The following is a 26,573-nucleotide window of genomic DNA, read 5'->3' as shown; positions in this document are numbered from 1 at the left end:
GTTATGCCAATTGTGTCTCAACAAGCTGTTAGAAAAATTTATTAATGCACAGTAAAATTGCTATGGAAGATAAATCTGACTTCACCATGAAGGTAGATCTGTGGCTGCCAGCAGTTCCAGACTCCTGTAGCCACAATTTTTTTTTTTCTTCCAGAAAGGAAAAGAGCATATTCCTCCCAACTTTGCTTTGAAGAATCTCAGGGAAAATGCTGATTAACCTTGTCTTGGGTTATACTCCCATCCTGTTTCCCAGGGAGATCACAGGTCTGTGATCAGGAAAGAGGAGCCTAAGAGCAATCTGGGACAATGAAAACAAGATTCTGCTGCATTAGGGAATATATGCAGTGTGTATTTACAAAGATCGGTTCCCGGCCAAGCAGTGCTACAGGGGTAATGAACAGCCAGTATTCAATGCCAAGGGTACCACTGGCACAGCCGCGTGTCCAGAGCTCCGCAACCACAGCAGGTGGTGTCCTTACCACCAGTTCCATTCTGCAAGTTGACTTTGGTTGTTTCTCATTGTGTAGCCCAGAATGTGATTTTTCTCTTCAGTCCTCTCCTTACTTCTACTAGCTACTTAATGTTCTTTTAATAAATTGCTTTTCTGCTTAAAATACCCAGAGTTGGTTTGGGTTGCTTTCAATTTAGAATCCTGATGGATGCAGATAAAGAAGACAAATTCTCCCTCTTGCGTAGGGCTTTTGAGCAAGATTTTCAGTTTAAGGAACACCCTCTGCGCTGACAGACTATGGTGATAAGTGATAGAATGGATGCCTTGGTGCTATCAGATATCTTGTATTAGGGCATTCCAGATACAGACAAACACATATATGATATTTTTTAATGTTTATTTATTCTTGAGAGAGAGATAAAGAGAGAGAGAGTGTGTGAGCAGGGGAAGGGCAGAGAGAGAGAGGGAGACACAGAATCCGAAGCAGGCTCCAGGCTCCGAGCTGTCAGCACAAAGCCCACCCAACATGGGGCTTGAACTCAAGAACTGTGAGATCATGACCTGAGCCGAAGTTGGATGCTTAAGCGACCGAGCCACCCAGAGGCCCCTGTGATAATTTTTAAATTGAAGTATAGTTGACACACACAATGTTACATTAGTTATATAGTGATTGGATAAGTCTATTCTATGCTAGGTCTCTTCCTTATGTTAATGCTCATCACAAGTATAGTTACCTTCTGTTACTATACAACATTATTACTATACAATGTTATTATTACTATACAACATTGACTATATTCTTTATACTATACTAGGTTTTTCTTTTATAAGATCCTAATAACAAAGTTTTCCTATATATGTCTCTAGGTATCCATCTATCTATCAATCATACATTTGGAATTATAGTAGATTCTTGGTAAATCAAAACTCTTCAATTTATAGTAGCCCTCTTTATCTCTGATAATTTTGTTAACTTAAATTCTATTTTGTGTGACATTAACAGAACTATATGAACTTTCTTTTGATTAGTTTGACCATATGCTTTTAGATGCTTTAAAAAAATCTTTTGTATACTTAATTAAAAAAAAAGTTTTTTAATGTTTATTTACTTTTGAGACAGAGAGAGACAGATTATGAGTAGGGAAGGGACAGAGAGAGAGGGAGACACAGAATCTGAAGCAGGTTCCAGGCTCTGAGATGTCAGCACAGAGCCTGACGCGGGGCTCGAACTCATCAACTGTGAGATCGTGACCCGAGCCAAAGTCAGACACTCAACTGACTGAGCCACCCAGGCACCCCTCTTTTGTATACTTTAAACTTAGATAATGTTATGTGTCAATTATATTTCTTAAAATTTTTTTTAATGTTTATTTATTTCTGAGAGAGAGAGAGAAAGAGAGAGAGAGAGAGAGAGAGAGAGAGAGAGAGAGAGAGAGAGAGAGAATGAGCAGGGGAGGGGCAGAGAGAGAGAGGGAGACACAGAATCTGAAGCAGGCTCCAGGCTCTGAGCTGTCAGCACAGAGCCCAAGGTGGGGCTCGAACTCACGAACTGGGAGATCATGACCTGAGCCAAACCTAGACATCCAACCAACTGAGTCACCCAGGCACCTCTATATTTCAATAATAAAACCCCCCAATTTTTCCCAGTTTCTTAATTTGGGGGTGTGTCTTCTTTAAATAGATTAGTTCATTTAGCCTTGGTTTACTCCTGTTTTCTCCTAGGGATTCCTTAGATACCCGTCAAGGTCAGTTATGCACTAAATAAGATTTTCTTTACATTTTGTCTAGTGTTTTTAGTTCTGATGTACTGAGTTTTCTGCAACAAAAATTTTTGTTTTGAGAGAGAGAGAGAGCTAGTGGGGGAGAGGGGACAGAGGGAGAGAGAGAATTTTTTTTTTAATGTTTATTCATATTTGAGAGAGACAGACAGACAGATTGTGAGTAGGGGAGAAGCAGAGAGAGGGAGACACAGAATCTGAAGCAGGCTCCAGGCTCTGAGCTATCATCACAGAGCCCAACATGGGGTTTGAACTCACACACTGTGAGATCATGACCTAAGCTGAAGTTGGACGCTTAACCACCTGAGCCACCCAGGAGCCCTGAAAAAGAGAATCTTAAGTAGACTCCACACTCTGTGTGGAGCCCAATGTGAAGCCCGACACAGGGCTTGATTCCCTGACCCTGGGATCATGACCTTAGCTGAAATCAAAAGTAAGACTCTCAAGCGACTGAGCCACCCAGGTGTCCCTCTGTGAATGGCTTATAGGTCTTTGTTTCATAAACAGAATACCTTTTTAAAAATTTATATTTCCTTTAGACATATAATGCTAAAACCGAGAAGGAAAGCTAACTTAATGGGATATTCATATTTGTAGTTTATCTAACATATTTAGGAGAGAATTCAGCATTTGGGAAACATGCTCCAGGGAATCTGGAAGAACATAATGAGTAACTTTATGCAGCCTAGATGATATTGCTTCCTGTTGAGTGGCCTGATACTCTGGGGCCTTGAACTATCCCACAGACTCTGCACACCTCTAAGGGAACCACCTTCAGTTTTACCACCCACTATGGATCACAATTCAGATGAAGAGCTTAATGGCCAGAAGCTACAGAGATATGTCCTGACACCTGCTGGTGGCTGAGGGAGCCTTCACTTGCTGCAGGGGGGAACTGTTGCTCTTGAGTTCAAAAGTTAAACAAGCACTCACTGTTTCATACTTTGGTGTCATTGCATGGATACAAAGTGAAACAGAGTAGGTGACTGCTCTTGAAGAATTCATCATCTCAGGACATGCCCTTTAGCAGGGAAAGAGAAAGACATACACACAGAGAATTTTTTTTTTAATTTTTTTTTCAACGTTTATTTATTTTTGGGACAGAGAGAGACAGAGCATGAACGGGGGAGGGGCAGAGAGAGAGGGAGACACAGAATCGGAAACAGGCTCCAGGCTCTGAGCCATCAGCCCAGAGCCTGACGCGGGGCTCGAACTCACGGACCGCGAGATCGTGACCTGGCTGAAATCGGACGCTCAACCCGACTGCGCCACCCAGGCGCCCCATATACACAGATAATTTAAATACATTGTGGTAGGTGCTACAATGTGTGTAAGATAATAAAAAATATATACTGGTCTCTCCCAAGTTCCTGGCACAAAGCTCCTAAAACCCTTGTAAATTCCTAAGTGATAAGGACACTAGGAATATCTTTTGTTCTATTGAGGCGACTCTGGGTGGGCTCCTGGATGGCTCCTGGATGGGGCTGGCCACCAGAAAGAACAAGCCTTTTGAAGCTTGGAATTTTCAGCCTTGCCCCTCTCATTTCTGTAGAGAGGGGAGGGAGTTGGAGCTTCCAGGTCGGTGAACCAACCATGAATTTGGGAGGGTACACACCCCTTCTGTTTCCATGAGGACAGAGCTCCTGTGCTTAGGACTCTCTCAACTCTGGCTTGATGTATCTCTTCATCTGGTTATTCATCTGCATCCTTTATCATATCCTTTCATAAACTGGTAATGGTAAGTATTCCCAGGAGTGACCGACTCTAACAAAACTAATCAAACCAGAGGAGAGGAGTATGGGAACCTCTAATTTGCAGCCAAGTAGAACAGAAGTTGTGGGTGGGGCACCTGGATGGCTCAGTCGGTTGAGCACTCTTTTTTTTTTAAATTTTTTTTTTTACATTTATTTATTTTTGATAGAGAGAGACAGAGCACAAGTGGGGGAGGGGCAGAGAGAGAAGGAGACACAGAACCCAAAGCAGGCTCCAGGCTCCGAGCTGTCAGCACAGAGCCCAATGCGGGGCTTGAACTCACAAACTATGAGATCATGACCTGAGCCGAAGTCGGATGCTTAACCGACTGAGCCACCCAGGCGCCCCAGTTGAGCACTCTTGATTTCAGCTCAGGTCATGATCCTAGGGTCTTGGGATTGAGCCCCTCTTAGGGCTCCACACTGAGCATGGATCCTACTTAACATTCTCTCCTCCCCTACACCTTTTTCTCTCTCTCCCTCTGCCCTCTACCTCCCTCCTATAATTAAATTTAAACAAAAAGTTAAAAAAAGAAGTTGTGGGTAACGTGGGTACTGGTGATGGGCATCTGAAGTGGACAGTCTTGTGGGACTGAGCCCTTAACCTGTGGGATCTGATGCTATCTCCAGGTAGACAGTGTCAGGCACCCAGCTGGTGTCTCAGAGAATTGCTTGGTGGGGGAAGACCACATAGCTGGTGACCAGAAGTGTCAGAAGTGAAGCATCGTGTGTGAGTAGTAAAGGAGACACACAGGAAGGAAAGACTTTTCTCCCCAGATGATATGGTAAGCTCAGAGTGCACGGAGATTAGTTTACCGTGTATCTCCACATGAGGAACTCTCTATAGCTCCCAGATTTACTGCTTTTCATTTTAACTACAAGAGTAGAATCTTTCTGCCTCCAATGCAAATTTTTAGGAAAGGGAAATGAATTGGCCATCCCCTGATGGTCAAATGTGTTTCTCTGGTCCAATCACTATGACCAATGTTGGTCGCAAAATTCATATACGACAGCCAGTCCCAAGGGATGGTGTGGGTAAGAGCAGTTCTCAGAGATTTGGTGCTGGGACCCTGGTGGCAGGGTACTTGGCCCTTGTCTTTCTGTACCACTCAAACCTGAATCAATCCTACCACCTTCTTTGCATAAGCAGCTAAGAGCTGCTGGAGGAAAAAAAGCCACACAAACATTTGTAGAAACTTCAAACGGAACCTCCAACTAGGAAAAGGTCCATGATGGTGGTTGGGTGGGGAGTGATGGTGCTAGCTGGGGTAGCATTGAAAATACTGATTCGATGGCTCCAAAGGGACATGATCTTGGTGAATTCAACAAGTTCAGGGTCAGGCTCCGAATTTTGCAAGCTTAGAAACATGAGCATAACATCTCCGAATTGAGATTTATAGGTACTGATTCACATTAACGAGGGTCACAAGCAACTGATATACAAATCCTAAATGAGAATTTATTAATTTACAAAGAATATTTAAGGGCATATCCTTCCCCAGCGCCTAGTACAATTGTTGCAGGATTTTTCACCACAATACCTGAGATTCGTTGTCTCACCACTTGCAAGAATGAAGAGGTGGACTGAAATGAGCAGCAGGCGTTTGTTACAATATACAATTAGAAGGAAAGAACAGTAGGAAAGCTCTCTTTACAGAGAGGGGTCATTGGAAAGCGAATGCCTGCGGACTATAGGAAAGGTTCCTGGATTTATAAGGTTCTGGTGCTCCCCCCCCCATCCCCCCTGTTACTTCTCAGGTTCTATCCTTATTGGCTAGATAGCTTTAGGTGCTGGGTTGTCCATTCCTGATTAGCTGGTTTCCATTGTAGGAGGGGTGGTCTATGGCCATATCGTTCCTTGTGGGTCATCCATTTTATGGCCTACTACTTATTTTTAGTTAGGTCTTTAGTCAAATTCCTGAGGGAAACCTGAGGGGGGAGTAGATGGTGTCTGTTATATTCTTAAGGGGAACCTTAAGCCGGAGGGGGTTTGCTGTAGTCAGAAGCTCCCAGCATTGTTTCAAAGTACGTTTTTCCCACCCAGGGACCTCAGGTCCCGACATTTCCCTCTGCCTGTTTTATCCTATCTTTCTCTATTATACAATGAGAGTTATTCCCCAAATGCATTGAATAATCAGAAACTGGTAAACCTATTTCACCAGGGGCCAAGATAGAACTAGTTGTTTTTTTTTTGTAATTAAAAAAATGTTTAATTTAATTTTAATTTGATTTTGAGAGAGAGAGAGAGAGAGAGAGAGAGAGAGAGAAGCTGGGGAGGGGCACAGAGAGACAGACAGGATCCAAAGCAGGCTCTGCCGTGTCAACGCAGAGCTGGATGCAGGGCTGAACTCAGTGAGATCATGACCTGAGCCCAAGTCTGAAACTCAACCTAATGAGCCACCCAGGAGCCCCAGAATGCGTTTGCCAGACGGAACCCAGGGGGCTTGTCACTAAATCTCTGCTGAGGGTCATCGAGTCACTGCACTCTGGTGTCCAGTACCAGATCTGGCTTCCGGCCACAGCACAACCGAAGACCACCCTGCTGAGGTCTTCCCCGTGGGGGCCGAGTAGGGACGGAAACAGACGCAGACCTAGCGCAGGACGGTAGGATTCGGAGGAGGAACGGAGTTCAATGCCAGGGCCACAGAGAAAGAGCAGAGCCTGTCACAGGCTCCCTGGCTCAGTCCCAGGCAGGCGGAGGGGAGGACTCATTCATCCAGGGCCAGCCCAGGAGTGAGACTGCAGAGCTGGCTGGCCCGGCCCAGGCCGGGTGTCAAGGCGGGGAGGGGATTTCCTCAGACTCCCTCGCCCTGGGCTGGGCGGCTGGGAACCTGTTGGGACGATTTTAGTTTGGGGGAGGGACCAAGAAGCTCCTGGCAGGGCGGGAACTTCAGGGCAGGGGAGGCAGCCCCTTGGCCCAGGCGCCCTGGAACGCGGGGGTGCAGCCTGTCCCGGCTGGGACTGCCGTCGGCCTCCCGAGGTAAGCAGCGGGAGCTGGGACGGGTGGAGGGAGGCCCGCGGTGGGGAGGAGGCCGCGGGGCAGGAAGCGCCAGGGGGGTCAAAAAGGCCGGAGGCCGCGGGGCTCTTGCGGGAAGGAGCCGGCGTGGGGTACTCTCTTGGCAACCTCCCTCCGGGAGTATCCTTCAGGATGGCCGCTTGGGATCCTGCAACTTTCATTTTAAAAGTAACATGTTGAGGGGCGCCCAGCTGGCTCAGTCCGGGGAGCATGCGACTCTTGATCTCAGGTGGTGAGTTCGAGCCCCACCTTGGGTGTAGAGATTCCTTAAGTAAATAAATAAGCTTAAAATAAATAAATAAATAAAAGTAGCATGTTGAGTCATGAGTGGGGGGGCTGTATCTGGCTTCTCCCCCAGGCACACGGTTGGCGGGGACCAGGTCACGCCACTCTCCTTCAAGGTTCTGGTCGATCACTGGCTTTCTCTCCCTTCTTCACGTTTCCCCCTGGAAGCAACCTCCCTCCCCACATCTGTCCCCCAACTTTTTTCTCCCTCCAACCAAGCCAGTTGCTAGACCTCCTTCCCCACATTAGAGACCACAGCCGTGGGAAACAGCCTCTCCAGCTTCTTCCTGCTAGGCGCCTCCCCAACGTTATTTGTTTCCTCCTTCCTGGTACCGGTATCTGAGGGATTTTACTCATTCATTTGTTATTATTCATTTGTTTATTCATCACTGTTTGAGCATATACCTGGATTCTGGGGGGAGGGGGCACACAATCTCTGGGAATAGGAAAACTGGTATGTATTTCACACGCGTTTAATAATTATAAGCTGGTGGGCAGCCTGGCAGAGTGGAAGATTATTTTGGGGTTGCTCAGACACTGGATTCATATTCCAGCTCTCCTGTTCACTTCCTGAGCCCCGGCTTCCTCATCCCTAAAGTGGTGTTGTTATGATGGCAGGAGACAACGCATATCAGGCACCCAGCTGGGTGCCCAGGACCTAGTGGGGGCCTCAATAAACACCTGTGCTCTTTCCTTCTTTGGCTCCCTCCCTGCCCTGCTCCTCCCTACCGACACCTCCCCTCTCTGTAGGGTTGTAAAGATCTGTGAGACAACCCCTGGCCTTGAAAGCACTTAGGCAGACTTGTAAACCTAGAATGGGTAGCGAAGGGGAAGGTGGAGATGGGAGAGGGAGGCTCAAAAGGGGTGGGGGTGGGACTGGGTAGGGAAGAACTGGACCAGGGCTGGGACTGCAGTGGAGGGAAAAGATGTTCCCAGCAGGCTCTCCTGCAGTTTCTGAATTTGCACTCACATTGAGCAAGTGATGGGAACTACCAATTCTTAAAACCAACTCTGCCTGGCCTCAGGCTAAGGGCTTTTAAATTAAAAAATAAATAAATAAACATTTTTAAAATGTCTATTTATTTTTGAGAGGGAGAGAGAGAGAGTGAGTAGGTGAGGGGCAGAGAGAGATGGAGACAGAATCTGAAGCAGGCTCCAGGCTCTGTGCTGACAGACCAATGCCGCTTGAACCCAGGGACTGTGAGATCATGACCTGGGCTGATATCTGATGCTCAGTCCACACTGAGCCACCCAGACGCCCCTAAGGGCTTTTAAATGCATTATCTCATTGAATCATAATCCTGTTATGATATTATTATTATCCCCATTTTACAGATGAAGAAATGAAGATACTAACAGGCTAAGGGATTGCCTAAGGTCACATGGCTAGTAACTAATGGATCCAGAATTCAAGACTAGGTCCATGCTAGACTCCATGCTCTTTGTTCAACCCCTTGTCTTTCAAGTTCCTCTGTATGGGGAAGAACAAAAGGACATGATCATTCTCCCAAATTCCTAGACACCAGTTTCTTAATTCCTGGACATCTGCTCTGGGCTGCTTCGTCCCAGCGGGGAGGAGCACACCTCTTCCTGATTCATGAATTCATTCACTTATTCATCCATCATTCATTCAGTCAAGTGCTCTATTGGTCCCAAGAAGGCAGGGACCATGTCTGTTTGTTCACAGTTGTGTAACCAGCACTTTGTATATCCCTAATACAGAAGTGTTTGGGGTTGCCTGGGTGGCTCAGTCGGTTAAGCCTCCTACTTCAGTTCAGGTCATGATCTGACAGCGCAGAGCTTGCTTGGGATATTCTCTTTTTTTCTGCCCCTGACCTGCTTGCTCTCTCTCTCTCTCTCTCTCTCTCAAAATAAATAAATATACTTTTTAAAAAATTAAAAAAAAAAAGAAATATTGCATGAGTCCTTTGTGGCTAAATGGCTCCAAGAAACATTTTTTGATACATTCTGTGGGCTCCCTGATAGGGATTCAAAGATGAATAAGACTGAAGTCTTATCCTCAAGGCACTCACAGCCTTGTGGAGGAGATGGTGATAACACAAAGAAGACATGGTACCCTAGACAGGAGCAGAGCCTGGAGAGGGAACTATGAGGGGCATTTAATTCTACCGTGTTGGCTTTGTTCTCTACTGTATCCAGGGCCTAGCCAATGGCAGGCTCATGGTCGATGTTCAGTAAGGCTTTGCAGAGGAGGTGTTTAGGACAGGGTCTTGAAGGGGTTGTTAGAACTTCACCAGGTGAACAAATTGGGGAGCGAAGATTCTGGCAGAGAGAGATGCTCATGAAAAGGCTTAGTGCAGGGTGGGAGCTGGGATCGCTAGGGACTCAGTGTGGCTGAAGCGGAGAGTATATATGGAAGAATAGCAAGAAATAAGGATGGATAAATAGGCAGGGCTCAGGTCATGAGCCTTGTCAAGGACACTAGATTTTATCCCAAGGGTATTGGGTAACTATTGAAGGGATTTAGCAAAAGGAGGACACCATCTGATTTGTATTTCAGAAGTGTGGCTGATGCATGGGAGTCACGGAAATGGCACCAAGGCCTAACAGAGTTCCTACCTGTCTGAGCAAATGAACCTTTCTTTTTAGGATCTGGGTTAGGACTTCCTTTTTTGGGCTTCATAATGGTTCATGAAGGGCCTTCTAACTTGCCTTGTGTCCTGATCTATTGATGCTTTGTCCTCAGCTGTTTGCTGGGTTACAGCCAATCCATTCTTTTTTTTTTTTTTTTTAAAGTTTATTTATTTTGAGAGAGAGAGACGGCGGGGGGGGGGGGGGGGGAGAAAGAGAGAGAATGAATGGGGGAGGGGCAGCGAGAGAGGGACAGAGAGAGAATCCCAAGCAGGCTCTGCACTGTCAGCGCAGAGCCTGATGCGGGGCTCGAACATATGAACCGTGAGATCATGACCTGAGCCAAATTCAAGAGATGCTTAACTAACTGAGCCACCCAGGTGCCCCTGATCTATTCTTTCTAATAAAAGTATTGAAATATACAAATGATTTACATTTGCATAATTGGGAGCAAATTTTGGGGTATACTGCTTGCTAATTTGTGCTTTCTTACGTAAAGGAGAGAGAAGGAGTTGTAGGCGGGACACCAGGAATTATATTAGGCTCTGAATATGCCCTGGAGTTTGCGTTAAATATGGAACTGGGGGTACATGGGCATGGATAGCTTTCAGAGAATCAGTTTCCAGACCTTCAGATTCTATAGGTATTTCCTAACAGCAATCTGCTTGACTGGATTCTTTTAAGTTATCCTTGTGAACTCTCTTCCTTCCTTCCTTCCTTCCTTCCTTCCTTCCTTCCTTCCTTCTTTCCTTCCTTCCTTCCTTCCTTCCCTGCTTCTTCCCTTCCTTCCCTTCCCTTCCCTTCTGGATTCCCTTCCTTTCCCTTCTGGCTTCCCTTCCTTTCCCTTCCCTTCCCTTCCCTTCCCTTCCCTTCCCTTCCCTTCCCTTCCCTTCCCTTCCAGCTTCATGTCCACTGTGGGGCTTAGACTCAAGACCCTGATATTGAGAGTCACATGCTCTACCAACTGAGCCAGCCAGGAGACCCTAACTCTGCTTTTGTTGTTTCCCTTCTCTAGTTTTACTAGATTTGTCCTGAATCATTCTATGGTGCATTGCTTGGAGATTTAAAAACCAGGACAATTGGAGAATGCTTTGTTCCTGAGAGATTAGGTAAGATAAACTGAAGGGGTGGTGCCTTACTACAGACTCTTAGAATTTACTTTTCATTTGTTTTATTATTATTTTTTAAGTAAGCTCTACACCAACTTGGGGCTTGAACTCCTGAGTTTCAGAGTTTGAGATTGAGAATTGTGTGCTTTACTGACTGAGCCAGCCAGGGACCCCAGCAACCACAGATTTAATAAGTCACCCAAGGTCACAGAGCTATTAAGTGGCAGAATCAGGACTTGAACTCCAGAACCTCCCCTCTAGAATTCGTGCTTTTAACCATTATGCTACTCTACTTTAAATGTATGTGCCTTAGCTCTTTTTCTATTGTATCGTAGAGTTAATTGGGACCTGAGTTAATTGTCATGGGGATATAGATAAACTCATTTGTAGAAATTTTAAAAATGAAGGTGGATTTTCTTACAGATAGAGAATTATTCTGGTTTGGCAGATTGGTTTGACAGTAAGGCCTGACTTTAACAACTGGATTACATGGCAGACATTTTTCATAAATTGAATCAGCTAAATCTATAGCTTCAAGGTTTAGATGCGTGTTTCTAATAAGACGATGCCAGAAAATTCTCTCTTTTGGTATTTTTAAAAGATTTTATTTTTAAGTAATCTCCACACCCAACGTGGGGCTCGAACTCACAACCCCAAGGTCAAGAGTTAACTTGCTCTACCAACTGAGCCAGCCAGGCACTCCCCAGAAAATTCTATCTTGGAAACTATTTTAACTTGTGAAAAATAATTTTAGTCATTATCATAAAAATGTGTGAAAGGGTCATAGCTTTTTCAAAATCTGATGGGGGGGGGCACCTGGGTGGCTCAGTCAGTTGAACCTCTCCCTTCGGCTCAAGTCACATCTCATGGTTTGTGAGCCTGAGCCCCGCATCAGGCTCTCTGCTGTCTGCCCAGAGCCTGCTTCAGATCCTCTGTTTCCCTCTCTCCCTGCCCCTCTCCCGCTCACGCATACTCACTCATTCTCTCTCTCTCTCTCTCTCTCAAAACTAAACATAAAAAAAAAATCTAATGGGGATTCGTGAGCAAAACAATGTGAAGACTTCTGGCATATGGTATACATTACACATCACTGGCCATGTGCATCATGGTGGTGATGAGGTTCGTGGTCAGGACTCAGGAGCTGAAGTGGCTTGTCCGCAGGTAAGCAGAGGCAGAAGTGAAGCAAGATCAGGGTTTTCTGATTGCTGTGATTTCTATTACTCCATACTTCCTTCCTTCTCCATTTCTCGATGGCTTATTTAGCAAACTTTTACTGAGCACCTACAGTTGGAGTCAAAAATACACATTTTCTATTTTTTCTGCAGTTCATATTCGAGTAGAAAAGACAGACAATGAATAAACACATCAGATATTTTTAGATGGTGACAAGCGCTGGGAGCAAATAAGCTGAGGAATGTGATAGAATATCTGGGGTGAGCAGAGGGGTGGGTCAAGGAAGACTTCCTAGGGAGGTGCTCTTTGTTATGAAGGAGGTAGCCTTGTGTATATACATTAGGGTGTGTGGGAGGGGTGAAGGGGTGAGGGAGAAAGGTTTAGGTCAAGGGAATGGCAAGTGCAAAGACCCTGAGGCAGGAGAAAGCTTGGGGTGTTCCTGGGATAGAAAGAAGAACTTGTGGAAAACATTATGGAATTTCCTAAAAAAAAATTAAAAATTGAAATGGCATGTGATCCAGAAATTCTTATTCTGGGTATTTACCTGAAGAAAATGAAAACACTAATTCATTTTTTTTAATGTTTATTTTTTTTTATTTTGAGAGAGAGAGAGAGAGGAGCAGAGAGAGAGAAAGAGAGAGAGAGGGACAGAGAGAATTCCAAGCAGGCTCCAAGCTGTTGGGGTAGAGCCTGACACGGGGCTTGAACTCATGACCCATGAGATCATGACCTGAGGCGAAATCAAGAGTCGGATGCTTAAGAGAAGCGACTGAACCACCCAGGCACCCTGAAAACACTCATTCAAAAAGATGCCCGCACCCCTATGTTTATTGTAGCATTATTTACAATAGCCATGATAGGGAAGTAACCTCAGGGTCCACCAGTAGACGAATGGGTGAAAGAGATGTGATATATATAATGGAATGCTATTCAGCCATAAAAAAGAATGAAATCTTGCCATTCGTAACAACGTGGATGGACCTAGAGGGTATTATGCTAAGTGGAATAAATCAGACAGAAAGACAACTACTTTACTTATTTGTGGAATCTAAAAAACAAAGCAAATGGATAAACAGAGAATAAACTGGTGGTTGCCAAAAGCAGGTGGAGGTGGGATAGGTGAAATAAGTGGAGGGGATAAAGGGGTACAAATTTCCACTTATAAAATAAGTCATGGGGAGGAAAAGCATAGGAATATAGTCAATAGTACTACAGTAATGTTATATGGTGACAGGTGGTAACTACACCTATTGTGGTGAGCATTTTGTAACGTATATAATTGTTGAATCATTATTTTGTATGCCCGAAACTAATAATACTTCAATAAAAATAATATTTCATTAAAAAAAATTTTTTTTTAATGTTTATTTATTTTTGACAGAGACAGAGACAGAATGTGAGGGGGTTAGGGGCAGAGAGAGAGGGAGACACAGAAACAGAAGCAGAAGCAGGCTCCAGGCTCTGAACTGTCAGCACAGAGCCCGACGCGGGGCTCGAACTCACCAGCTGTGAGATCATGACCTGAGCCGAAGTCGGACGCTCAACCGACTGAGCCACCCAGGCGCCCCCAAAATAATATTTCAATAAAAATACATATATATAAAAGGGAAACAGTGTATAAAAGAAAAAATAGAGGTTGGGGGAGAGTGGTAAAATTCTACAAAGAAGGCAGAAGTTAGGTTGTGCAGGACCTTACCAGCCTTGATAAGGATCTTGTATTTATCTGGAAGACAGTGGGAAACCATTGAGAGGTGTTTTCTTAATGTTTATTTATTTTGAGAGAGTGAGAGTATGAGAGTGCGAGGGGGGGAGGGGCAGAGAGAGAGGGAGAGAAAATCCCAAGCAGGCTCTGCGCTGCAGCCCAACATGGGGCTTGATCCCACGAACTGCGAGATCAAGCCCTGAGCCGCAATTAAGAGTTGGTTGCTCAACCATCTGAGCCACCCAAGTGCTCCCCTTTAAGAGGTTTTAAGGAGAGAGTTGCTATATTCTGCTAGACTCTGATTTATAGTTGTGTTTGTTTTGGAGGGCGGGGGCAGGAGTGGAAACTGAGATGGAGACTATTTCAGGCAAGACATCAGCAGTCTACTCTCTGGAGGGATACCAAGATGGACAATGCTAATGGGAAGGCGGAATGGTATGGGACGCCATTCTGTCTTCTAGTTCTGGTGACGTATGTTGGTAACTATTGCTGTGTTAACAAATCACCCCAAAATGTGGTGGCTTAAAACAACAATCATTTTATTTTGTCATGATTTTGTGGGTCTGGAATTTGGGCGGGGTCCAGCTGAGCCGTTCTTCTGCCCTGTATGGTATTGGCTGGTGTCACTGACTTGGCTATATTCAGTTGGTGGATGAGCTGGGCTATAAGGTCTAAGAAGGCTTCACTCACTCATAGGTCTGGCACCTTGGTGCTCTTCTACATGGTCTCTCTCTCCATATGAGTAGCTTGGACTTCCTCATAACATGGTGGCTTCAGGGTAGTCAGCCTTATTATTATTAGTTTTTACTTTAAAAAAAAAATGTTTACTCATTTTTGAGAGAGAGAGAGAGAGAGAGAGAGAGAGTAGGCTGGGGAGGAGCAGAGAGAGAAGGAGACAGCGGATCCGAAGCAGGCTCTGTGTTGACAGCAGAGAGCCCGCTGATGCGGGGCTCAGACTCTCGAACTGAGAGATCATGGCCTGAGCGGAAGTTGGATGTTTAATTGACTGGGCCACCCCACGTGCTCCTTTATCTTCTGTTATTATTATTTATTTGTTTTTTAAAAGTAAGCTCTATGCCCAACATGGGGCTTAAACTCAGGACCCCGAGGTCAAGAGCTGCATGCTTTACAGCCAAGTGCCCCAGTAGCCAACTTTCTTATATGGAATCAGGTTTCCAAGAGGAACAAGAGTGGGGCTGCAGGCTTAAGGCTTGGCCTTGGGAGGTGCTACTTCTACCACGTATTATTGGTCAAAGCCTGTCACAGGGCTAGCCCAGATTCAAGGACGGGAGAAACAAATCCCACTCTATCTATCTATCTATCTATCTGTCTATCTATCTCTATATCTGTGTATCACACTAGGTTTCTGTGAACAGATTAACCGTAATCACCCTGCTGGTGCTGACTCACTTTATAAATAAATCTAAATCACAGTATACCGTGTTGGAACAGTGTGTAGAATTTTATTCCTTGCTGGGTAGGGAAGGCCTGGAAACAGGAAGTATTTTGTTTTGTTTTGTTTTGTTTTTTTTCTTTGTGTTTCCAGAGCCCAACATACAGAAGGCATTCAGGGAATGCTTGTCCAGTGAATGCATACATCATGTAAAAATTCATTGGTCATTAAACCACGGTGTACATAAGAATCCCCTGGGGAGCTGTCAAAAAGGCATGCCGATTCCTGGGCAAGACCCCAGCCCAGACCCTCTGAATCCAAATCTCTAGGGTATGAGCTTTCAGTCTGGGTTGCACATTAAAATATACAGTATCCAAGCCCTCGCTCCAGAGGCTCTGATGCCATTGTTCTGGGGTGAGCCCAAACATCAATATTTTTTTATAATCTTCTCACATAATTCTGATGTGTGGCCAAGGTTAAGAACCATTGCCATAGGATTAGAATCAGCCACTTTCACCTGACCTCCCTGGATGATTCTGATGTAGGTGGTCTATGACAGGTGACTGTCCTCAGTTTGCCCAGCACTGTCCTGATTTTAGCATCCCAAGTTGTACATCCCAAGAAATCCCTAGTCCCGTGCACACTAGCACAGTTGGTCATTATCAAAAGACCACTGTTCAAGAAACATTGCCAATGAGGTACTAAAAGACCTTTTGAAAAGTACCTACAAATATCTAATGAAAGCAATGATTCTGCCTCCTTACTTAAGGCACTAACGTAGTAGTATCATAATGCTATCAAACAGAGTCCTCTCCTTGAATTAAGGAAGAGGTGGCTCAGGGTCAGTGTCTCTCTTGAGCCCTGCACTCTGGTATGCTAGGTCTGTTAACGTAGCTAAATAGGGTGTCCATCTCTGGGAATTCTTCCATATTCCTTAGTGTACACGAGGCAGCTTTGAAAGCCTGACCACAATCAACAAGGATGATGTGTTGAGGACAGTATGAGGTACAGGATGAGGTTCTTGTGTCTCTACACCAGTGTGTATTATTGTTACTATTACTTATATTACAATAAGGTACAAATATATATGTGATATCTTAGATAGCTCTGGGGAAAGTAGTATAGTATAGTGGAGAGCCCAGGATCGCCTCAGAAAAATGGCCTTATGTCCCAGCTTTCGTGTGACTGGGTAGGTATATGATCACAGTTGCCTCTCTTGCTTTCATTGCTCATCTGTAAAATGGGAATAATAATGATGTCATCTTCACAGGGCAGCTAGGAGGATCCACTGAAATGGTATAAGTAAAAGTGGTTCTGTAGACTAGGAAGGGGGAGATATTACAATTGCTGTTAATGGGAGAGACACAAAAAGACATTTTCCTATTGAGAGGCCTTGCCCGTGACAAAGGCCCCGGTTCCCCACCCCGAATCACAGCCACAGTTGTGTGGGATTCCAAGGGAGAAGCTTTTAACACATAGTGGGTGTGCAGAGACCTCGGGAGGCAGAGTGTCTCTGCCTTAGTTACCCTCAAAGTTGAGTGCAAGTTTGCTTTGCTTTAGGAATAAGAAAAACTTCTGGAAAAGGGGGTTTGTGAAAGCATTTTTTGTTTTTAAATCTTTTGCTTATTTGTTCCAAGTGTATCCTCAGAGATGTAGCAAAAAGAAAGCAACCACAGCCACAAACCCATAATATTGAAAGGCTGGTTCTTAATTTCTGTAGCTAAAAAAGCGCTCTTTCAGGCTAAACCACAGAGATTGCTGCAGGCCCCTGGAACTGGGCATAATGATGGTTTGCAGTGTGATGAAGGAGGCTGTTAATCTCTGTGGCCCAGAAGCCCAATCTGTGGCCTCTCCAATTACCCAGGTTGCCTAGCAACGCCACCAAAAGCCTCCCCGCCAGGTCCGGCTGGGCAAAAATTGGGTACACCCAGCACAGCCTGCCGCCCAGCCTCCTGGGCTCCCAGGCCACATCAAGGCAGGACTCAGCCTTGGCAAGGGCCGGCCTGGTACCAATGAATGGGTGGGGCCAGCTGTTTAAAGAAACAATTCAGATATTTAAAACCTACTCATTTGAATGCAACTAGCAAAACAGCACAAACTAATGATCGAAAGTCTCTTTCTGCCAAAGAGGAGTTGTCCTAAGGCGGGTGGCTGTGCCTGTGTTCTCCTGGGTGAGATGAAGAAGGGAAGGTGAGCCTGACTTAGTCCTCTGGGTTTTCAGAGAGGCAAATCCCTTTCCTTTCCTGGGTACCTATTTCCATCTTGACTCCCTGTGGCAGCAGTGGGAATGGTGGGGATTCCCAGCCCCATCCTCTGGGCTGATGGCCTGCCACTTGGAAACCCCCAGGCTCTGGTGTGGGTCTGTTTGGGGAGCTGGGGGAAGAAGAGGGAGATTAGGGTAGAGGGAAGGACGGGATGAACATAATCAACATAAAGATGTACACTTCTTTAACACTTGGTGCACAGAAATCACAGGGCTGAGGAGCACACAGGGTCTGTGGGTCAGACACCCTGGGTTCCTCTCCCAGCTCTCCCCTCACTGGCTGCGTTACCTTAATCAAGTTACTTTGGAGCCTGAGTTTCCTTATCTATAAAATGGGGGTGTTATTATCCTGTTTTATTAAAAACAATTTTTTTTGTTATTATCCTATTTTATAAGGTCGTGAAAATTAATGAAGAGAATGCTCATTGAGTGCTTAGCATAGAATCTGGCAGGCAGTAAAGTGCCCACTCTTATGGCAACTCTTATTTCATTTGCTTCTTACAATAATTCTGTGAGATATTAAGGAGAGAAAGGGGGTCTGTTTGACAGCTGAGGACACTGAGGCACAGAGAAATGAAGGACTATGCTGGGAGCAGAACTCGGATCTTCACAGTGCCGAGCAAAAAGTCAGCTGACAAGTCCTTTTGTAGCCATGAGGGTGTGGTGGCTCTATGGGTCTCCTCTGACAGGTCAGCGATGGGAATGATAATAGGATGGAATGTAGAGGAAAAGGGTAGTGGGAGGCGCTTTTCAACAAAAAGTGATGTAAGAGTTTTGGTTAATGTGGTCTGGATAGATTCCCCTCTCCTTCCTTCCAGTATCCGTTTTTTGTCTGTTTGTTTGTTTTCAATGTTTATTTTTGAGAGAGAGCAAGCAGGGGAGGGACAGAGAGAGAGAGAGGGAGACACAGGATCTGAAGCAGGCTCTGTGCTGTCAGCGCAGAGCCTGATGCAGAGCTTGAACTCAGGTGAGATCATGACCTGAGCTGAAGTCGGGCGCTTAACTGACTGAGCTGCCCAGGCTCCCCTCCTTCCAGTATTCTTTCAAATAAACTTTTTATTTTGGAATAATTTTAGATTTACAGCAAAGTTGCAGAGAGTTTGTTTACCCTTTACACAGGTGTAAGTATTTTCCAAACACCTCCTGTGTGCCAGGAACTCTCTGTTGGATGATCACAGAGTTTGTCAGAGGACTGGACCCTGGAGTCCTTACTTTGTGGTCTCCAAGGTGCTGCTGTCTCTACATCACTTGTCAGAGATCTGCTAAATCTATCCAATTAGTGTTTTCAGGAGTGGGGCCCAGGAAGCTGTATGGAAACTGATGTTGAAAAACAAATGCTCAAGGAGATTCTAAGGCATAGCCAGTTTAGAGAACTACTGGTCTGGGGGGCAGATTGTCCAATTCACTGTGCACGTGGGAGAGAGCCATGGTTCAGAGCATGGAAGGGACAGGCTCCAGCTCACACAGCCAGGAAGTGGCAGAGTCTAGACCAAAAAACAGGTCTCCTGGTTCTGTGCTCTCCTTGCACTGTGTCTCCCTCACACAGAACAAGAAATGAGTTTAACTTATAACAGGAAGACTGCAGGTAGAAGAGTTTCTTGGCTATTCAGGTGTAATTAGGTTCTTGGCTGCAAGGGCAAAGAGTGATTCAGGTTGATTACACCAGTAAACAAATTTTATTGAAAGCACATTGGGTGGGAAAATAAAAACTATTTCTCGACTCCTATTCACACTTCTGACACCAAATATGTGGGGTTTTCACACCAAGCAATTCTGCCACTAACTTCCCCACTGGCTAAGGGCTCAGTTTCATATGACTGCTCCCCACTTCAAACCCCAGTTGCAAGTCTGGACTTCCAGTACTTTTTTTTTTTTTTAATTTTTTTTTTCAACGTTTATTTATTTTTGGGACAGAGAGAGACAGAGCATGAACGGGGGAGGGGCAGAGAGAGGGAGACACAGAATCGGAAACAGGCTCCAGGCTCTGAGCCATCAGCCCAGAACCCGACGCGGGGCTCGAACTCACGGACCGCGAGATCGTGACCTGGCTGAAGTCGGACGCTTAACCGACTGCGCCACCCAGGCGCCCCATGGACTTCCAGTACTTTTGATCAACTGGCTATAATTTGGGGTTTCTGTGACCCCTCCCCCTCGCCCCACTTCCTTGGGCTTAATAATTTGCTAGAACAGCTCACAGAACTTAGGAGAGGGCTTTACTTATTAGTACTGGCTTATCATAAAGGATACAAGTCAAGAGCAACCAAATGAAAGAGATGCACAGAGCAGGGTATACAGGAAAGGATGTAGAACTTCCATGCCCTCTCTGGGTGTTTTGTTCTCCCAGCGCCTCGCTGTGGTTACCAACCCGGAAGCTCTATGAACCTTTTGCTTAGAGTTTTTATGGAGGTTCCATTACATAGGCATGATTGGTTATTGACTGTTGGTGATGAAGCTCCATCTCTAGCCCTTCTTCCATTCCCAGAGGTGGGCCTGCAAGTTCCAACCCTCTAACCTCTAATCCCGTGGTCATTTCCTTAGGCAACCAGCCCTATCCTCCAAGAGTCACTTCATTAGCATAAACTCACATGTGGTTGAAAGGGGCTTATTACAAATAATAGAAGATGCTCCTCCCACCCCTGTCACTCAGGAAATTCCAGAGGTTTTAGGAGCTCTGTGCCAGGAACTGGGTGGGAAAATATTTGTTTCTTAGTATTTCACAGTATCGCAGGTAGGTTACAAAATCACTGGAAGGCTGCAGAAACAAGGTTTGGGAAATAAGCCGAGACAAAGGGAGACCTAAGAGTTGTTCTAAGGCGGGTAGCTGTGCCTGTGCTCTCCTGGGTGAGATGAAGAAGGGAAGGTGGGCCTGACTTAGTCCTCTGGGTTTTCAGAGAGGCAAATCCCTTTCCTTTCCTGGGTGCCTATTTCCATCTTGACTCCCTGTGGCAGAGAACTACACCAAAATCATCACAGAGCCAGGTAGGTGAAAATGGCCCTATTGCTTCTGCAGCTCCATGTTCATTGTTGCAGCCTGTATCCAAGATACAGCTGGCCTTGGATGCTGGATGTCAAACTGACCCAATGGCGAGGCTGGACAGTGGACACTGTTGCCACTGCTTTATCATCACCACTGGAAAGAACTTAACCAGTCTTGAAGCTCCAGCCTCAAAAATCCTAAGCAAATGCAGCTAATGGGTCAAGCCCAAGTTACATACCTGAACCCCAGTTGCCTAGGGACCTGGAACAGTTAGGATTGGGAATTTTTACCTTCCGTAGTGGGAAGTGGTCCCTGCTGCCCAGCAGGATTCATGAGATTGGGAATTCTCCAAGAACCCTGACAAATGACCATTATATAAGCATTATCAAAAGAATGTACTGGGAGTCCTTGACATGTGCAGATTCAACACTTAACAGTTTTCGTATTTCATTAGCTACCCTCAAAGGCCCGTTGTGAATGAATGTGAACTGAATGATTTTGCTAGTCATTTAGTTAGTGAGCCAGGCCCATCATTCCACTCTGACATCTCACATGACTTCACTCTTCTCTACTAGTTACAGCCTTTATGTAACCTGCATGTAGTGACTAAAGTCTTTGTTTCTTCTTGGAGTAGAAAAGACTCCTAAAAATAAATCACTTGGTAGTGCCAGAAATAGAAATGAGAAGAAAGTGAAGAGGTTTGAGAAAGTGACTTTTATTTTTTATGTTTTGCCACAGGTAGAAGTCTTGGGTACATTGGCATGGAATGGCAGGTTCAGCGGTGTCTAGGATCCCTGACACCAAGAGATGTATGATGTGCGTCACATAGATACAAGGAAAAGTGCTTTGGCAAGTTGTTTTAATGAGTGCTTCAGGCAGTGAAGAAACTGGTCTTCAAGAGAGAGGTTAAAGTTTACATAAAGACGAAAGAGGCACAATTAATGAACCAACGTTCTATTTTCTTTTCTTCTTTGGGACCTTCGGTGCAGAATGTTGAACATAGTTAATTGATATTTCTCACATAACAAACTTTATAAATAACCTTACACCTGCAATTGTAGAATTATTTAGGGTCTGAAATGCAATCACTTAAAATTTTCTGGCCATAATTTTTAACATAATTTTGGGAGATACTATATGGTTTACTAAAGCTCTTGAAAGGTCTTTAAAAAAATTTTTTTTAATGTTTATTCATTTTTTGAGAGACAGAGACAGAGTGTGAACGGGAGAGGGGCAGAGAGGGAGGGAGACACAGAATCCGAAGCAGGCTTCAGGCTTCGAGCTGTCAGCACAGAGCCTGATGCGGGGCTCGAACTCGTGAACGGCAAGATCATGACCTGAGCCAAAGTCAGACACCTAACCCACTGAGCCACCCAGGTACCCCAGCTCTTGGAAAAATCTCTTGCCATTGTCAAGGGTCTCCTGTGTAAATCTCCTTATGGAAATCTCTCTCTACATTAAAAAAATTTTTTTTCATGTTTATTTATTTTTGAGAGAGAAAAGAGAGACAGAGCGTGAGTGGGGGAGGGGCAGAGAGCTGGAGGCACAGAATCTGAAGCAGGCTCCAGGCTCTGAGCTGTCAGCACGGAGCCTGATGTGAGGCTCAAACTCACAAACCGCTAGATCATGCTAGATCATGACCTGAGCCAAAGTTGGACGCTTAATCCACTGAACCACCCAGGCGCCCTCTACTTTTTTTTTTTTTAAGGCAGAAGAGTGTTCTGGGTAAATGAGCATTGCCCCACCCTTTCCAATCCTTGGCCAACACAATGGCTCCATGATTCATATCATGAGCAATGCTTATTCCACACAAAGACAGGATGTAAGGAAGTTCTTTCCAGTTTTCCTCTAATTTCTTTTTTAAGTTTATTTATTTATGTATGTATGTATGTATTTATTTATTTATTTATTTTGAGAGAATGAGAGAGAGGCGGGGGAGGGGAGGGGCAGGGCAGAGAGGGAGGGAGAGAGAGAGAGAATCCCAAGTAGGCTCTGCACTGACAGTGTGAAGTCCGATGCAGGGCTCAAACTCAAACTGTGAGATCATGACCTGAGCGGAAACCAAGAGTCAGACGCTTAGCCGGTTGAGCCTCCCCACTTTTCCTTTTCTTGAGAATCCTTGCTGGGGTACCTGGCTGGCTCAGTTGGTAGAGCATTTGACTCTTGATCTCAGGGTTGTGAGTTTGAGGGCCACATGGGGCATGGAGCCAACTTTAAAAAAAGGAATACTTGGCAACCATGAAGAGAAAGTCTTTGATGCACAGGGGGAATATCTTCATTTTAACTTGAAGAACATGAGTCTTTTCTACTCCTCCAACATTCTTTTTTTTTTTTTTAATTTTTTTTTTAACGTTTTTTATTTATTTTTGGGGCAGAGAGAGACAGAGCATGAATGGGGGAGGGGCAGAGAGAGAGGGAGACACAGAATCAGAAACAGGCTCCAGGCTCTGAGCCATCAGCCCAGAGCCCGACGCGGGGCTTGAACTCACGGACCGCGAGATCATGACCTGGCTGAAGTCGGACGCTTAACCGACTGCGCCACCCAGGCGCCCCTCCAACATTCTTTTTAACAGTCCACCTTCGTCGTTCCATACTGGTAGGATGAGGACTTTTCACAGCAGCGCCACCTGATTTTGATCTGGGTGGGGGGGTGGGGCGGAGAAGGAGAGAGAGAGAGAGATTTCAACAGAGTTGACAGCCACCTGCTAAAGATAAAAGGAAGGAGGTGAGGCACAACATCAAGCCAACATTAAAGAAAGCTCAAGAAACCTGGATGATTTTTGCTTAGTAAGAAACACAATCAGTGCAGTAAATAATGCCTCTCAATATATCACACTGTGATGAGAGTGACAAAGTGAATAATTTGATAGCTGCAGATGCATTTATATCTCTTTAAGACTATGATGTGTTGTATTCATTGCTGACTTGTTTTGAGACTCCTGCTTTATTTAATTGGGCCTCCAAAAATTCCGGTAATCTAAAGTATGCTTCCAAAGACCCTACCCCAACTTTGACCTGTAGAGCCCATGGAATATCCAGGCCACGCCCATGCAGGGACAAAATTAACGCCATGACCTTAGATTAGCCTAGGGAGGAAAACATTGGACCTGGGAGCAAATGTGCTGGTGAGCAGATTTCAGCACAGTGTAAGGAAGAATTAACTACCTAAGGATTGGAATGGGCAGGAAATGCAACAACCCAACTGAAGTACATTCTAGTTCTTTGTGATTTTTCACTGCTGTAAATAGTTCTGCACTGAACATCTTTGAAATATAGCTTTGTATACTTGCTCAGATACATTTGCAGGATAGATTTCTAGGAGGAGGGTGGTTCTGTTGAAAGTTATATGCTTTTCTATTTTGGGCAATTATGCCCAGTTGCCTTCCCAAAAGGCTGCACCTGTTTCCCACAGCCCCAAAAGTATGGATAGTCTTTTCATTGTTTGATTAGTAGTGTTTCCAGGGTGGTGAGCTGTGCTCAGAAATTCAGGTGTGGGAGCAGAAGATAAACAGGAGTGGGAGGGACAGGGAATGTCAGAGACTGGAAGTATTGAGCAGCAGATGTTGGAGAGATGGATGAATCAGGGAGAGGCCCCTGTCTCCAAGCAACAGGGCACACAGACGGGGAGGGAAGTCAGAGTGTGACCGTCATTGAGAAGAGAGGTAAACCCCAAACCCTGCAGTGGCCACCAATGTTTTCATCTGTTGCAAGAGGCTGATGTAGCTAGAACTACGTGTCGGAACTGTCTACTCTCCCTGCCAAGGAAGAAAGCACACCTACAGTGAGTCTTGCCTAAACCGAATGGGGCAGATATCTTTGCAGCACAGGAAATACATTTCATTAAAATACCTAAAGTGGTGGGCTTGACTTTGTAAAATTTCTGGAAAGTTTGAAGTCTGGAGAAAAGAGAAAATTTTGAGGAAATGTAAGCCTTAGTTTTCTAGTTCCTTTAATAGCTATCAAGTTATATTAACATTGTAAAATTTTATTTCCTCATAAAGTGATCATCATGTATGGTATTTCAATTTACAGTAGAGCTTATTAACACAGTGCTAATCATCACTAGTTGAACTTACTTTTAAAATGCTTTAGGGGCACCTGGGTGGCTCAATCGGTTGAATGTCCGACTTCAGTTCAGTTCAGGTATGATCTCACAGTTTGTGAGTTTGAGGCCTGCGTCAGGCTCTGTGCTGACAGCTCGGAGCCTGGAGCCTGCTTCGGATTCTGTGTCTCCCTCTCTCCTGTGCCTCTCCCCTGCTTGCCCTCTGTCTCTGTCTCTCAAAAATAAATAAATATTAAAAAATTTTTAAAATGCTTTAATATTTGCAGTTAAACACTGTGAGTCTCCAACCCACACTGCATTTTGCCAATCGTGAGAAGTCACAAAACTGGAAATAGTCAACAGCATTCAAGGAAAATTAATGCAATAATTAGGTCTCCAGACTTAGTGTCTGTCCCTGGGAGGCCGGGTGAGTGGGAAGGTGGAAGATGTAGGGGAGGGAGGAAGACTTTCTTTTCAGAAAAGTTGCTGGGGGAAAAGTCACATGGAAGGGGAATTCTCTTCTTCCCTGAATTTTCTGAATATAACCTATTGTAATGTGGGAACTGCCTAATGAAGTATTTTTAAGAATAAATTCAGTATGAGTTGATTTCCAGTAACTTGCAGTATGAGTTGATTTCCAGTAACTTGCAGTATGAAAATAGGCCCTAGACTCAGCCCATCCCTTTCATCTTTCCAGCCAGCCAACCATCCATCCATCCATCCATCCATGCACCCACTCATCCGTCCATAGCTAATAATAAAATTCTGGAGTGTTTCCCATGTGCCAGATAGTATTCTAAGTGCTTTACATGCATTACCTCAAACAATCTTTTCTTAGGATTTTTCAAAATGCTTGTTTATTTATTTATTTATTTATTTGAGAGAGAGAGAGAGAGAGAGAGAGAATGAGTGAGATCATGACTTGAGCCAAAATCGAGAGTTGAGGCTTAACTGACTCAGGAGCCCCCATTACCTCCAACAATCTTTCCAACAATGCTGCAAGGTAAGTTCTATCATTATCCTCACTTTAAAATGGAATCTGAGAGTTTCCCAATAAGTTAAATATGGAATTACTATATTAATTATTATACTTAGTTATATACTTATATTAATTATAGTTATTATTACTATACTTAATTGATTACTATACTAAAGGAATGAAGTCCTGGGGCACCTGCCTGGCTCAGTAGGTGGAGCATGTGACTCTTTTTTTCCTTCTTCAAATTTATTAAATTCCAGTTAGTTAATGTGCAGTGTAATATTAGTTTCAGGTGTAGAATTTAGTGATTCATCACTTAAATACAACACCCAGTGCTCATCACAACAAGTGTCCTCCTTAATACCCATCACCTATTTAACCCATCATCTCGGCCTATGACTCTTGAGCTCGGTTGTGAGTTCAAGCCCCACACTGGGTGTGGTAACTACTTAAAAAAAAAAAAAAGGAATGAACCTTGAAGACTTTCTTCTAAGAGAAGCCAGACTCAAAAGGCCACATATTGTATGATTCCATTTTCATGAAGTCCCCCAAATAAGTAAATCCACAGAGACAGAAAAGTGGTTGTCATGGGCTGGAGGGAGATGGCAATGGAGAGATTGCTTAATGGGTTTGGAGTTTTTGTCTGGGGTAATGAAAAAGTTCCTGAACTAGATAGTGGTGATGGTTACATAACATTGTAAATGTTCTTAATGCCACTGAATTGTATACTTTAAAATGGTTAAAGTGGTAATTTTTTTTTTAAGTTTACTTGTTTATTTTGAGAGAGATTGAGAGAGAGAGAGAGCGAGTTGGAGAGGGACAGAGAGAATTCCAAGCAAGCTTGCACTGTCAGCATGGAACCCAATGCAGGGCTTGAACTCGCAAACCCATGACATCATGACCTGAGCTGAAATCAAGAGCTGGATGCCCAAACAACTGAGTCATCCAGGCGCCCCTAAAGTGGTAAATTTTTATGTTATGTGTACATTACCACAATTTAAAAAAATGTAATCTGAGGCCCAGAGAATTTACCTAAGTAAATTTACCTTACTTGATTTACCT

At 44.5% G+C, this 26,573-nt stretch overlaps 1 protein-coding gene across 4 annotated transcripts in view; it reads left to right on the top strand.

Annotated features, from left to right (window-relative positions):
* Nucleotides 1–6,696: 6,696 nt before the first annotated feature.
* Nucleotides 6,697–26,573, top strand: part of RHBDL2 (rhomboid like 2) — a 53,306-nt gene continuing 33,429 nt past the window's right edge. The window contains exons 1-2 of one of the 4 annotated variants that reach the window (XM_043574546.1): nt 6,697–6,960; nt 10,889–10,982. The gene's annotated coding sequence lies outside the window, so the exon portion shown is untranslated. Of the gene's footprint in view, nt 6,961–10,888; nt 10,983–17,310; nt 17,441–20,308; nt 20,374–26,573 lie in introns of those variants that run through there. The other 3 variants (XM_043574547.1, XM_043574548.1, XM_043574549.1) reach the window with 3 other exon arrangements.

This window comes from Prionailurus bengalensis, chromosome C1, assembly GCF_016509475.1.
Source record: "Prionailurus bengalensis isolate Pbe53 chromosome C1, Fcat_Pben_1.1_paternal_pri, whole genome shotgun sequence".
Lineage (NCBI taxonomy): Eukaryota > Metazoa > Chordata > Mammalia > Carnivora > Felidae > Prionailurus > Prionailurus bengalensis.
Note: the sequence above shows the minus strand (reverse complement) of the source record. Positions and strands in the feature narration are given on the sequence as shown.